Consider the following 13745-nt stretch of genomic DNA (forward strand, 5'->3'; position numbering starts at 1 on the left):
CTGGGGTATGGGGTCCATGGCCCTAGGATGGCACCTGCTGGGGTAGGGGTCCACGGGCCTGGCACGGCACCTGCTGGGGGAGGGGGGTCCATGGCCCTGGCACGGCGCCTGCTGGGGTAGGGGGTCCATGGCCCTGGCACAGCGCCTGCTGGGGGAGGGGTCCACGGGCCTGGCACAGCGCCTGTTGGGGGAGGGGTCCATGGCCGTGGGACGGCACCTGCTGGGGGAGGGGTCCACGGGCCTGGCACGGCGCCTGCTGGGGGAGGGGTCCATGGGCCTGGCACGGCGCCTGCTGAGGGAGGGGGGTCCATGGCCCTGGCATGGCCCCTGCTGGGGTATGGGGTCCACGGCCGTGGGACGGCGCCTGGTGGGGGAGGGGTCCACGGGCCTGGCACAGCCCCTGCTGGGGTATGGGGTCCACGGCCGTGGGACGGCGCCTGCTGGGGTAGGGGTCCATGGGCCTGGCACAGCCCCTGCTGGGGGAGGGGAGGGGTCCACGGCCCTGGCACGGCCCCTGCTGGGGTAGGGGTCCATGGCCCTGGCACAGCCCCTGCTGGGGTAGGGGTCCATGGCCCTGGCACAGCCCCTGCTGGGGGAGGGGGTCCACGGCTGTGGGATGGCACCTGCTGGGGAGGGGCCGCGGGCCTGGGAGAAGCCAGCTTCCGGATCTGGGTACAGAAGCCACAAGCAGCATCGAGGCCAAGATGTCCCCTCCGTCCTCCTCTCGTGCGTCCTGGGGGTTCATTCTTGGCACTTACAGCCCCCAGACACGAGCACCTGGCAACAAGGGCCAGTGACCCTGGGACCCGGGCTGGGGAGCAGCAGGCGGCTCCCACCCCCACTTCCCACGCAGCCCCACCTGCGCAGGACTCACCTGAGGCCAAGCGGAGGCTGAGATGGAGCAGGGGGCGGGACCTCCGGGGGCTGCTTCCGCGTCCTTGGCTGGGCCACTAGACCATGCCCCTGGAAGAGAAGACAAACAGGTCACACGGGACCTGACACGCCGCCTGGAGCCCACCGCCTGCTGTCTGGTTGCCCCCCATGTGCCCATCAGGGGGACCCCAGCTTTTGAGAGGTTCAGGCCACCCCTCGGCGGGTCACGGCTATCACAAAGCCGGCGCGGTGCTGATCATGGCTGTGGCTCTGTGGTCTGCCAGTGTGGGGTCAGGGGTCACGTGTCCCAGCGTCACCCTCTGGCTGAGTGCCCTGGACCTCTGCAGACGAAGTCGTGTCCACGCCTGGCCCTTGGCATTCTGCACGGTGTCCCCAGTTCAGGGGAACCCAGCATACCCAGGCCAGGCTGGGGCCAGCTCTCGACAGTGCCCAATCCCACGGGCAGCCCCTCCAGGTCCTCAGCCCTGCGGCTCCCTTGTGTCTGGGCTGGCACCAGCAGATGGCCCTCGTCACCCCGGCTTCCTCCTTGAGGCCCAGCTGCCCTGACGGTGCCTCCCTGGGCCAGGGCCCGGTAGGAGCAGCCCCAGGGCACCGGGGCATCTGCACAGTCAGCTTCCTGGGTGCCCAACCACCTTCCCCAACCCCCACCTTCTACAGCTGTGCCACAGCACTCTAGACACCCAGCATTGGGCTAACTCCGGTGGGCTAACTCTCCTTCTCTGTCCAACCCCAGACACAGACTGGGGACCCCTCGCTCCCTGGGCACGGTGTGATAACATCACAGCTCACACCCGTGCATAAGCTTTCTCTGTATTTGCCTGATGCGCTGGAATCCTTGCAAGGGTGGTAGGGAGTAAGCGTAATGAACACCCCCAATTTACAGACAGGAAAACTGAGGTACCGAGCAGCAAAGTACTCGCTCAAGGTCAAGCACCTTCCAAGTGGCCATCAGGACTTCATTTGAAAAAAATGAAGGAAAATTTAAAAAAAAATCAGAAAAAAGTCTGATGTTGACTAACTGGAAGATTTACAGTTGTTAACTATCCCCCAAAGTGACCTGCAGGTTCACAGCCAGCCCCAAGAGAAACCCAGCTTACTTCCTTGTAGAAACTGAAAAGCTGACTTCAAAATTCACAGGGAAACATGAAGGACCCAGCACACTCAAACGATCCCGGAGGAAAGGAGGGAGGGGCCACACTTCCCAGTTCTGAACCCACCACAGAGGACCGCCCACGGAGCCTGCTGGAACCGGCGGGGAGAGACACACGTCACAGAAAAACGGGACTGAAAGCCCGAGGGTGACGAAGCCACACATCGCTGGTTAAGGGCTTTTTTTTTTTTTTTTAAGAAGATTTATTTATTTATTTGAAAACCAGAGTTAGAGAGAGAGAGAGAGAAGGAGAGGCAGAAAGAGAGAGAGATCTTCCATCCCATCCGCTGGTTCACTCCCCAACTGGCCACAACAGCCGGAGGTGCGCCGATCTGAAGCCAGAGCCAGGAGCCTCCTCTGGGTCTCCCACGTGGGTGCAGGGGCCCAAGGACTTGGAACATCTTCTACTGCTGTCCCAGGCCATAGCAGAGAGCTGGGTTGCAAGTGGAGCAGCCAGGATTCGAACCGGCACCCATATGGGATGCCGGCACTGCAGACGGTGGCTTTACCCACTACGCCACAACACCAGCCCGGGTAAGTGCCTTCCCACAGGGAGCCAAGACCTCCCCCTCCCCAAGGGAAGGAGATGCTGAACGACTGAACGGCCACGGGCCGGGGTGCAGCGGGTTAATAAGCTGCTGGATCGGAAGTGGAGCAGCTGGGACTCGAACCGGCGCCCATGTGGGATGCCAGCACTGCAGAGGACTTACGCGTGCTCCCAAGGGGACGCCCCTGCGGGAGCTCTCAGCTCAGCAGGGGCGGGGAGGGGGAACACGGCAGGTGGCAGCGTAGGCAGAGCCGTGTCTCCCCTCGGCGGCCCCGGCACAATCCCCCCCCGCCAGCGCCGAGACCACGGGAACCGCATAACGGCCTCTACTGTCGGTCCACACCAGGGCAGCATGTGCTCAGAGATGACAAATTATTCTAATATAGTCTGAAGTCCAATTTAATCAGGAAGCAAAGTCCCTTAGGGAGGAAAAAATTTAATGAGGTCTGAGGTCAGAGACGGTTTGGGGATTAACACGATTTCCGAGGTGACGGTGGTTTACGCGTGGCGGATTCTAGCACGGGCCCCGGGTAACGGGCTGGCACACTCACTTCCCACAAGGGCCTGCCTCCCTACAGGAGATTTCGCCCACTGCTCAGCGCAGGAAGCTGGGTTCAGGGCAGCCTGCCTCCTGCAGGGGCACAGAGCCGGCTGCCAACCTCCAACCGGCACAGGGCTCCGGGAGGGAAGGCCAGGAGTCCGGCTGGGACACACACCACAGGTGCCACACGGCAGGCAGGGCTGGAAAGGGCACCAAGAAACAGCGAGCGTGAGCCTGAGCCGCGTGTGGCCCTGCGCCAGGGACCCGGATGTCCGCGGGGTGGGCTGTGTCTTCTGCTTCCACCAGGGCATTGAGCTCTTGGCACACAGGAAGCTACGTGTATGGCCACTTCTCCACCGGTGACTGCACACCTGAACCGGGGACGCAGCTCCTGGCGTACCCCAACAGAAACACGGACGTATGTCCAGCAGCCAGCACGCCGCAGCGCTGCACCCTGGTCACTGCCCCGGTGTGCATCTACGCGAGACGGGGACCCATGGATTCCCATAGAGCAATGAGAATGAACGTCACTGACCCCGACACAGACAAATCTGGCAAACGCAGCGTCAAGGTCTACGTTTGTATGCCGCAGCTCACAAACACACTAACCCCACGCCCACAGTCCCCGAGACCACCCTGCCAGGAGTTCGGTGTCAACACACGCATCTGAGGGGGGCACGCTGAGGCCAAGACGATGCGGGGGCCTGGACGCAAACCCTCGGGGCAGTCCCGTGCACAGGGCACACAGGCCCCGACCCCAAGACACAGGCAGGCCGAGGGCTTCACGTTTTACTCTAAGCACCTCCTCTACGAGACGCCAGGCACCCGAGAAAGGGAGGAGGGGACCCCTGGGCCCTGGGGGAGGGGCGGGGGGCACAGGTCTCTGCTGAAGGTGCTGAGGCTCCTGCTTGCTCACGCACGACCCCCGCGGGCAGGAAGGAAACCAAACGGTTTGCTGACCATGAACAGACTGCCTGGAACCCCCGAGCCCCGGCCACCACCGCCCCCCCCCCCGAGCTCCCCAAGGCACCAACCCCAGCCCCGGGGGCGTCAAGAGCCGGCTCTGGTGCTCTCGTGTGGCCCGGAGGGACCAGGAGGGAGAGAGGAAGAGCAGTTGAGGCTTTGCCAACCTCAGAACAAGGAGGCAGCCGGGGGCAACAGTGCTGGGCATGGCCATCCCAACCCTGCCCAGCCTGTCGGGGCTCTGTCTCGGCCACCTCTGCAGCTGAGCGGACCTCAGAGACCCCCAGTGCGGGGAGGAGGGGGAAGGCGGGGGGAGGCGGGGCGCCCGAGGGTCCCAGGAGGGCAGGGAAGAGAGGCAGGCGGGCGCCGGCCACTCCCACAGGGCCCTCTGCGTGCGTGCGCGGGACTCCACCCCTGCTGGCCGCTCCGCAGGCCCCGCGGGACTCCACCTCTGCTCTCGGGACCGGAAAGGGCTTGGCTGGGAGGGAGGAAGCAGGAGACCAGGAGACGGAAGGGAAACCACTCATCGTGGCCCACCCTGTGGTTCCACAGTTAAGCCAACACCACAGAGCTGCACAGGCTGCTCCCGACGGAGGGAGGGCAGTGGGCGGGCAGAGGGGCTCCAGGTGTCCCCCTCACTCCAATTACAGCCTCGGGGCCCAGACCCCTGGCTTGGCCTTGGAGGGCCCCATCACCCCACGGGGTGAAAGACCCTGCCTCACCCAGGTCCCGGAGCCCGGGGGCCCTGCTGCGGCCTGCCTGGCAACCTGTCGGCTGCAATCAGAGGCGGGGCCTGGCTCCCCCATCGCTAAGGGCCTGCATGGCAGCTGCAGCAGGGCCAGTTCTGTTAAATGAATGAACCAGTGGGCGCGCGGCTCCAAGTAGGGAGCCGGTGCAAGGCATGCTGGGAGGCGAGGGCCGGGTGGCTCACAGGGCGTGCTCAGCATTAGGGGGCCCTGGTGGGCTCCTGAGCGACGGACCTGGGCATCAGCTTGGGAGCCCGGGCAGGACAGATGGCGGCAGGTGCACGGAGACCTCGGGGCAGGGCTGAGGCTGACTGAGCCCACCGTGGGACTGAGATCAGTGTCAGAGGACCCTCAAACCCAGCCTCAAACCCAGCCTGCGGGTGCTCTGGGGCAGGGAGTGGGAGGGACCCGTGTGGGCAGCGTGGAACCACCCCCCAAATGCAGCCTGCACGTCAGCAGCCTGGACACAGGCGTCCAGGACGGCAGGGGGTGCAGCCACACGCGCCTGCTGAAGCCACTTCATCAGGCGCCCAGAACACGCGGGGGCCTGTGATGAAGGAATAAGCATCTGCAAACAGTCATAAATAATTCATTCCCCACAAATGAGCCGCCACTGCTGCCACCAACACCCAAAAGGCTCCAGGAGTCCCATTAGTGGCCCGGCTCAGCGAGGCAGGCGCAGGACCCCGCCGGCACCCACGCAGACGGCCGGCCCAGGCCCCGCCCATGCACCTGCACAAGTGCCCGGCACGGTCCCTGGGAGTTGTGGGGCTCCAGTTTGTACCAGCCTCCGGGGACGCGCAGCGTATGCATCTGTCACAAGCGCCCATCTGCAAGAGGAAGCGCTGGGGGCCTGGAGTCAGCCCCTGGGGTGCAATCGCAGCTGGCCAGGCCTAGGGCAGGGTCTCGGCCTGTCCTGGCCCCAGGGCAAGATGGCAAGTCACCTGCACGCCAACGCCCGGCAGAGCCGACTCCCAGCAGGCACCGTGCGAGTCCAGTCCCGCCCTGCTCACTTCAACTGGGAAGCACAACCAGAGGCTCTCTCGGAGTGCGTCCTGTGCCTGGAGCCCCACCCCCCACCCCCCAGGGAGCTGCTCCCCGCCAGGCCCAGCTGCAGGGCCCTCCCTGGGGGATCCCCCGGCTCCCAGCTGCCGGTTTCCTGGCACCTTGCGGCTTCCTCTCACGGCACTGGCCCCGCCATCAGTTCGCAGCTCTTTTGGGACTTGTGATTAGTAAGCATAGCCCCGCGGGGGAGGGGCCCCGCCAGGTGGCCGGCACAGGACCTGGCCCGGAGCACACAGGCAGCACCCGCAGCGTGAAGCCACACACCTGCCAGGAGGCCCCCTCGTCCAGGCAGGTGAGCCAAGTCCGTCTCCCCGTGCACCTGTCCCCCAGGGCTGCAAGCGGGAAGCGGTCACTCTGCCCAAGCGGCTTGTCGGACATGGCGGAGAAAACACCCTTTCTTCCAGCCGCGCCCTTGGGGGGGGGGGGGCGGAGGTCCGGCTCGTCCTGCACCTGCCTGACACTGGCATTTGCTTGAAAGGCTGGGGGCGAGTACCGGGAAGCGGAGTCTGACCACAGGGCAGGCTTGCCAGTCAGACCCGCCAGCAGTAAAAGTGTGCACGCACATACGTGTTAACACGCATATACACAATCCAGTGGCTCTCAGCTGGAGTAGTTTGGCCCCCTGGACACGTTTGGTTATCAAGGCAGGGGAGGGGGGCTCTACCGGCACCTGGTGGGGCAGAGGTCAAGGACGCTGCCCTGTACAGGACAGGCCCGACACCCTCCAGAGACCCTCGCGCATCCCAGTCGGCAGCAGGGGATGTTCCGGTCAGACTGGCCTCCTCGCTCCCTTCGCACACAGGAAAGCCTGCCCCGCCCCCAACGTCTCCCAGACAGGAAGGGGCTCAAGGGAACTAAGCTTCCGGCGTCCCGGAAAAGCGACGAGCACCCGGCAGGGTGGGCGCAGGGAAGCAGGAAGCCCTGCGGCCAGGCACACACGGTCTATGTGGGGGAGGCTGAGTCCGGAGAGGCCTAGAGGAACTTCCTGAGCCTGCCTCGAATTGGAAAACCTGACTTTAAGTTTCAAATCCCTGGTGGCAAACACCGCAGCCCCAGGGCGCTTCTGCCTAAGGATCCTTCAGGTGGTAGAACAGGAGTGGCTAAGAGCCTTGTGCATCACAACACCCCAGCCCTGCCCGCACCTGTGCTATCCGCCCTGTACCTCAGCTGTATACACACCTCCCTGTACAATAAAGTGGGACCCTGCTTCCACTGGGCTCCACACCCCGCCTGACTGTCCCCGGGTTCGGGGAAGGCTGAGTGGCGGGTGGCGCACTTCCCCTCCTCGGTCAAGGCAAGCTGCGGGCAGCCTGCCGAATTCTCTGGCGGTGGCGAGGAACAGTCACCGCAGGTCATCCGGGGTATCATCCGGGGGCGGCGAGGGCGACGCCCGGAGCTTCCCAACAGGGCTGGTTTACCTTTACCGCAGCCCCTACCCCGGCCGACACGCGCAAGGCCCCCCACGCAGCTTTCCGCGTGCGGCTACTTCTCTGTTCTTCCTAACTACTGAACTTTTAAGAGAGGGGTTCACAGCAAAACTGCGTAGAAAGGACCCGGTTCCCACGCGCTTCCGTCCCCCTCCCCATGCCCCGAGAGGCCCCTCCCACCACGGCAGGCTGGTTCGCATCCATGCGGGCAGCCACATCCACACGTCCGTCCGTGGGAAACCCCCGCGCTCGCCCTGGGGGTGCACAGCCCGCAGGTTTTGACAAATGCACAATCATACACACACACACGCACGCACACACGGCCCCGCAGCCCAGGATCACACGGGGCAGCGTCCCTGTGCCGCGCCTCCTCCCCTTCCTCCACAGAGCCTCTGTCTCGTGTCCTTTCTAGAACGCCAGGCAGGCGGAATCCCACAGGATGTGGCCTTTGCAGGCCGGCTCCCTTCACTTGATAATACGCATTTACGTTTCCTGCATGGCGTCTCCTGGCTTGATAGCTCAATTTATTTTAGCACTGAAGGCTATTCCACTGTGTGCATGGACCACAGCCTGTCCACTCGCTCACCAAAGGACACATTGGTTGCTTCCAAGTTTGGGCAGTTATCGGTAAAGCGGCTAAGGGTGGCACGCTCAGGTTTTAGTAAGAGCAGTTCCCGCTCTGGCCGGATGGCGCGGCTGCACCCTGCCTGGTTCTGTAACCACCGCGTTGTCTTCCAAAGCGGCCATGCACCTCGCAGCCCCACCAGCAAGGATTGCGAGCTCCTGTGGCTCCGGCATCCTCTCCAGGAGCGGTGACGTCAGTGTGCTGGGTTCTGGCCATTCCGGCAGGTGCACAGTGGTGTGTCGCTGTTGTTTTGACTGGCAATTCCCTAACGGCCGTTTAAGCCACGCTCACTTGAAGATTGCCGTGGACACACCTTCCCTGCAGGTCTGCTCAGCTGCACCCACAGCACCATGTATGGTGACATGGAGTTGACACAGGGCATCAGGGTGTCCCCCAGCTGTTCAGAGACGGTGACGAGGTGTGGCCACACACAGCCTGCCCTGCCCGAGACACCAGGCGGTGAGGGGACCGCAAGTCCTTCTCTACGCCTCACAAAGAACACGCGGCTCTGCACGGAGCCCTAGCCCCGGCAGGCAGGGGCCTGGCTGGGTCACCCAGTGGAGAGGTCCCGGCAGGAGACCCATTTTTCTTGGTGCTAAGCCCCGGGGGATCCCTCCTGGATTAGGGCTAGCTGGCGGCTCAGACACACACAGCTCCAGGGGGTGCCCTGCTCAGGGCCTCGCACACCTCACCTCCTGCCCTGCCCATTCCACTGGCCGCCCCCAGAAGCAGTGGCCGACGGAGCGCCCAGTGGAGCCCATGCCTGAACTCTCTGGGGAGGTGGGCGGGACTTCGAGCTGGACCTGCAGTGTCACCACCCATCCTTCCAGGCGGTCCAGACTCACTTAGCCGAGCCCCACCCCGAGGGCTTCTGACCCCAACAGCCACCAAGATCAGTTCTGGCTCCCGTGCAGGCTGTGGTGCCCGGGTTAAGTGCCACACGCCCTACATGGCGACTGCAGGATGCCAGGAGGGCCCGCGGAGGAGCCTCCACCCAACACGGGATCCGGGAAGGCTTCCCAGAGGAGGTGACCTCAACAGAGGCCTGCCTGCAGGGTCGGGTGGGAGGGAAGTGGGGAGGGGGCTGTGGGGAAGAGCTCTGCAGGGGGCTCCTACCGCGGGCAGGGAGGCAGCACTCTGGGCTCACGCCAGTCAGTGGTGGCTGTGGTCAGCGCCCTGGATGCCGGGGCCTGCATGCGTCTCCTCCGGGAGGCCGTGGGCTGGGTGCCCACAGGCTCCTGCCAGCAGGGCTGCCGGGCTGGCAAGAGCCCAGGGCGGATGACGGAAGATGCCAACAGCAAACCCATGCTCTCGGGCGGCGTGGCAAGCCCCAGGTCCACACACATGGCTTCCTATCCACCTCCCACATGGTAGAGCAGCCGCGTCCCCAGCCCCAGCAGACCCTGTGTGCTCTGACGGACAGCGAGATCTGCCCTTGGACTTGCCAAGCCGCTGCGGCCAGGGGAGACGCCGCCCGGCGGCTGCACAGCGCCCAGCTCCTCGCGAGGCCGTCCCTGCCAGGCCTCGGGTCACAGCAAGGGGGCCCACCCGGCTGGCGGCTCTGACCCTGCCAGGGGCTGCAGCATGGCCGCATGCATGGGTGCATGCCAGCTGCATGAACGTGCGTATGCAAAGCCAGCCCCTGGCCCGCACACGCCTCCTCTTCCCCACCCAGCAGAGCCTCTGGGGTTGGACAGCTCTCCAGGACTGCGTCCCCAGTGGCTCTGCTATTGTCACAGCTGGCAAGGAGGCGGATGAGCCGTGGGCCTACCTTGGGCAGAGCCACGTGGCGCCTGCGGAAGGGCAGCCATCATTCAGCGAGGTCTCTGGGGTCTGCCCACTCAACCGTCTCGGAGGTCATGGAACCCCACAGCACCTCTTGGGGGAAGGGGGCAGGTGTGGTCCTGGGAGAGCCGAAGTCCGTAGCCCACAGGTCTCTGCCGAGGACGGGAGCCAGGGCCGTGCACCCCAAGGCTTGGGAGCCCCAGAGCCTCGTAGCTGCCACCACAGTGCGCCACACCTGCCTTCCAAGGTCACTTCCACCAGCAACACCTCCCCCACTCATCCTCTGGGAAACAGGGGGCCGAGGGGCATTTGATGCTGGCCCAGGGGACACCACGGGGCTGCCCACCGCTGACTCCAGGCACCTGGCAGGGAGAACACGGGGTGGCGCCATCCCACCTCCCACCTGCACCCTGATGTCTCTGCAGGTACACGGGGCCCACGTGTGACATTCCACGCATGAGAAAGCTGGACTGAGTGCTAAGTGAAGTTGACAAGTCCTAATGAGCCAGGAAACAGTGCAAAATGGAAAAGCAGGATGAGACACGGACGCCGTCCAGAAGAAACGCCCCCGTCTGCTGTGACATCTCTGACCTGCAGCATTAGGACTCCGTCTGCTCAGTTCTCTCCTGCACCCGTCACATCTCTCCAAGGAGCTGTTAGCACCAGCAACCACCACAGGTGCCCCGTGGGTGGCAGCCTCGGCCGGCACCTCGCACACAGGAGGCTGTATCCCCCGCCCCAGGTCTGCATGGTGAAGCCCCAACTCCCAAAGCAGTGTCAGGCGAGGCCTTTGTGTGTGGGGAGGTGAGAACACCTGCGTCACAGCAGGAAGGCTGTGCAGAGAAGGGTGCCACAGTGGCCGGAGCCGAGCCGATCCACAGCCAGGAGCCAGGAGCTTCCTCCCGGTCTCCCATGCGGGTGCAGGGGCCCAAGCACTCGGGCCATCCTCCACTGCCTTCCTGGGCCACAGCAGAGAGCTGGACTGGAAGAGGAGCAGCTGGGACTAAAACCAGCGCCCGTATGGGATGCTGGCACATCAGGCCAGAGTTTTAACCCGCTGCACCACAGCGCCGGCCCCAGGAGTTTTCTAGGACAAGTGCCAGGACACAGTGAGCCAAGTGTGGGTGGACCCCAGGGACTGCAGAGCGGCAGCCCATGCGGCTGGAGAGCGTGGAACAGCACAGGGAAGAGACGGCCACAGGGTGGGGGCAGGGATGGTGCGGCCACAAGATTTAAGTAGCTGCTAACGGTGCCGGGGAGCAGCCAGCATGCCGGCTACACTCCCACATGCTGCTGGGACGAAGCCCACAGGACACATGCGACACACAACAGTGCAGGCAGGCCACGCGCCCCTTGCTCAGCCGCCCCCTCCCACACCAGCACCCAGGTGGAGACCCCGCTCCAAGTCCCAACTCCAGCTTCCTGCGAGAGCAGACCCTGGGGGGCAGCAGTGACGGCTCAGTGACTGGGTGCTGCCACCCGCGCGGGAGACCCGGATGGGGTTTCGGCCCCCAGCTTCAGCCCTGGGTGCTACAGGCATTCGAGACGTGAACCAGCGGCTAGAAACTCTCTCTCTCTCTCTCTCTCTCTCTCTCTCTCCCTTCCAAATGACTGAAAATCCAGTGGTGCTTTCTAGGACACAGCCTAAATACGGGACAGCAGGGCACTGCTGGGACAAAGGAGCACGCGCCAGGAAGGGAACTCTGCCAAGGCCTTGGCAATTAGGCCACGAACCGAGGTGACTTTTTTTTTTTTTTAAAGATTGATTTATTTATTAAAAGTCAGAGTTTGTACACAGAGAGAGGAGAAGCAGAGAGAGAGAGAGGGTCAGTCTTTCATCCGCTGGTTCACTCCCCAGTTTGCTGTAACTGCCGGACCTGAGCTGATCTGAAGCCAGGAGCCAGGAGTCAGGGTCTCCCACGCGGGTACAGGGGCCCAAGGACTTGGGCATCTTCCACTACCTTTCCAGGCCACAGCAGGGAGCTGGATAGGAAGGGAGCAGCCGGGACTCAAGTCAGCACTCATATGGGATGCTGGCGCTGCGGGTGATGGCTTAACCCCCTGCCCCAGAAACCAGCCCCAAGGTACAGGTGTTGTGTTTTTTTTTTGTTTTTGTTTTTTTTTTTTTTTTTTTTTGACAGGCAGAGTGGACAGTGAGAGAGAGAGACAGAGAGAAAGGTCTTCCTTTGCCGTTGGTTCACCCTCCAATGGCCGCTGCAGCCGGCGCACCACGCTGATCCGATGGCAGGAGCCAGGTGCTTCTCCTGGTCTCCCATGGGGTGCAGGGCCCAAGGACTTGGGCCATCCTCCACTGCACTCCCAGGGCACAGCAGAGAGCTGGCCTGGAAGAGGGGCAACCGGGACAGAATCCGGCGCCCCGACCGGGACTAGAACCCGGTGTGCCGGCGCCACAAGGTGGAGGATTAGCCTAGTGAGCCGCGGCACCGGCCCCCAAGGTATAGTTCTACATACAATGAAATTCCCCCTTTTTTAGGCCAATGGCTCAGTGAGTTTTGATCAGTGTACACAGCTGTGTGACCAGCCAAGACAGTCTCAGCACAAGAACGGAATTCTCTCAGAGCTCTGTGTTGGGCGGCCACTGGGCCAGCGGTTAATGCACCTCTCACATAGGAGCACCTGCGTACGATGTGGGGGGGAGCCTGACCCCAGCCTCCTAACACAGACCCTGGGAGGCAGCAGGTGATGGCTCTGGGTATTGGGGTCCAGGGGTTGGGTCCCTGCCTCCCGTCTGGGAGACCTGCATTGAGCTCCTGGCCCCGGCTTTGCCCTGGGCCTGTGCTGGCGTTTGGGGAGTGACAGTGGATGGGAGTGTGTCACTCTCTCTCTCTCTCATTTAAAATAAAAGAAGAAACTACACGTTAATAAGTGGCTACGGCTAAAATCAAATGCATTCTCTCTCCATCGCCTCTCCTGAATTTTTCCAGCAAATCCATCATTTGTTTTCCAGATAGAAACCAAGGACAAGGGGGGACCACACGGCCGGGGAGCGTCGGCCACGCCTAGGCGCCCTCTTGGGCTGAGTCCGGCTTCATTTTCCTCCCCAGCTTGCACAAGGGGGCACAGCCCTGTCCCTGTGCCACGGCCAAGAAACAAGCCTGGAAGGCACGCAGCTTTCCCAGGTCCCTCGGTGGCCAAGAGGACACGGGGGGGGGGGGGGCTCACACCATGGGGGCCTCTGACCTCACGCGCTCACCTCAGCCACATGGCTGCTGCCTTCAGGGTTCTTGGCCAAGTGCTTTGCTGTGACGCAGGAGTGACGGTGGGGTGCACACCCCTGCCCCCAGTGGCCTATACAGACAGGGCCTGCCCCAGGCCCCCTGCCCCCGCCCCCAGCCCCAGCCCAGCCCCGGGAGCCCGGCTGAGCATCTGGGCAGAAGCTCCTGTCTCCTCCGTCCTGGCCGAGCTCCATAGGATAACAGGGTTGCTGCGTGGACAGGTCAGCCGGTAGGAGAGACCGCACCCGTGAAACTCGGTCTACACCACAGGAGCCGCCCCGGGGGGAGTCACCAAAACGCCACCTCCCGGCTGGGATCCTGGGTGGACACTGTCCCTCCCCTGCCCTCTTTCTTCTCCTATGGTTTCCCAGTATTTCCTCCCCAGCAAAGCAGGCTCGGCTGCTCCCAGGGGCCGCCTGGGTGGCTGGCGTGGGCGGGGGGTGTCGCTCCCCCTCTTCGTGGAGGAACGGCACAGGACCCTGCGCTGTTCTTTCGTCTGCTCGGCCCTCCCCGGGTTTGCTGCTGGTTCTTCCCGGGTTGGCTACTATCCCTTCCACCTCCGTGGAAGGGCAGTTCCCCCTGGCCACATTCCCCACTTCCGCAGGGGAGCGGCACACCGCCGGCCGGCTCTCTGGGGGGCTGCACAGGTGTTCCTTCAGATGTTCCCCTTAGATGTTCCCCATAGATGTTCCCGGTGCATGCCGTCTCTCTCCTCCTTTATAGTCCTCCTCCGCCAATCCTAACTCGGCTGCCCACACGCCGAGTA

At 63.5% G+C, this 13745-nt stretch overlaps 1 protein-coding gene across 2 annotated transcripts in view; it reads right to left on the reverse strand.

Annotated features, from left to right (window-relative positions):
- Positions 1 to 13745, reverse strand: part of HPCAL1 (hippocalcin like 1) — an 85732-nt gene that overhangs the window by 18705 nt on the left and 53282 nt on the right. For both annotated transcript variants that reach the window (XM_008249835.5, XM_070069753.2), the window contains exon 2: positions 875 to 963. The gene's annotated coding sequence lies outside the window, so the exon portion shown is untranslated. The remainder of the gene's footprint in view (positions 1 to 874; positions 964 to 13745) is intronic.

Source organism: Oryctolagus cuniculus, chromosome 2 (assembly GCF_051225735.1).
Source record: "Oryctolagus cuniculus isolate XC-2025 breed Fujian yellow rabbit chromosome 2, ASM5122573v1, whole genome shotgun sequence".
NCBI classification, from domain to species: domain Eukaryota; kingdom Metazoa; phylum Chordata; class Mammalia; order Lagomorpha; family Leporidae; genus Oryctolagus; species Oryctolagus cuniculus.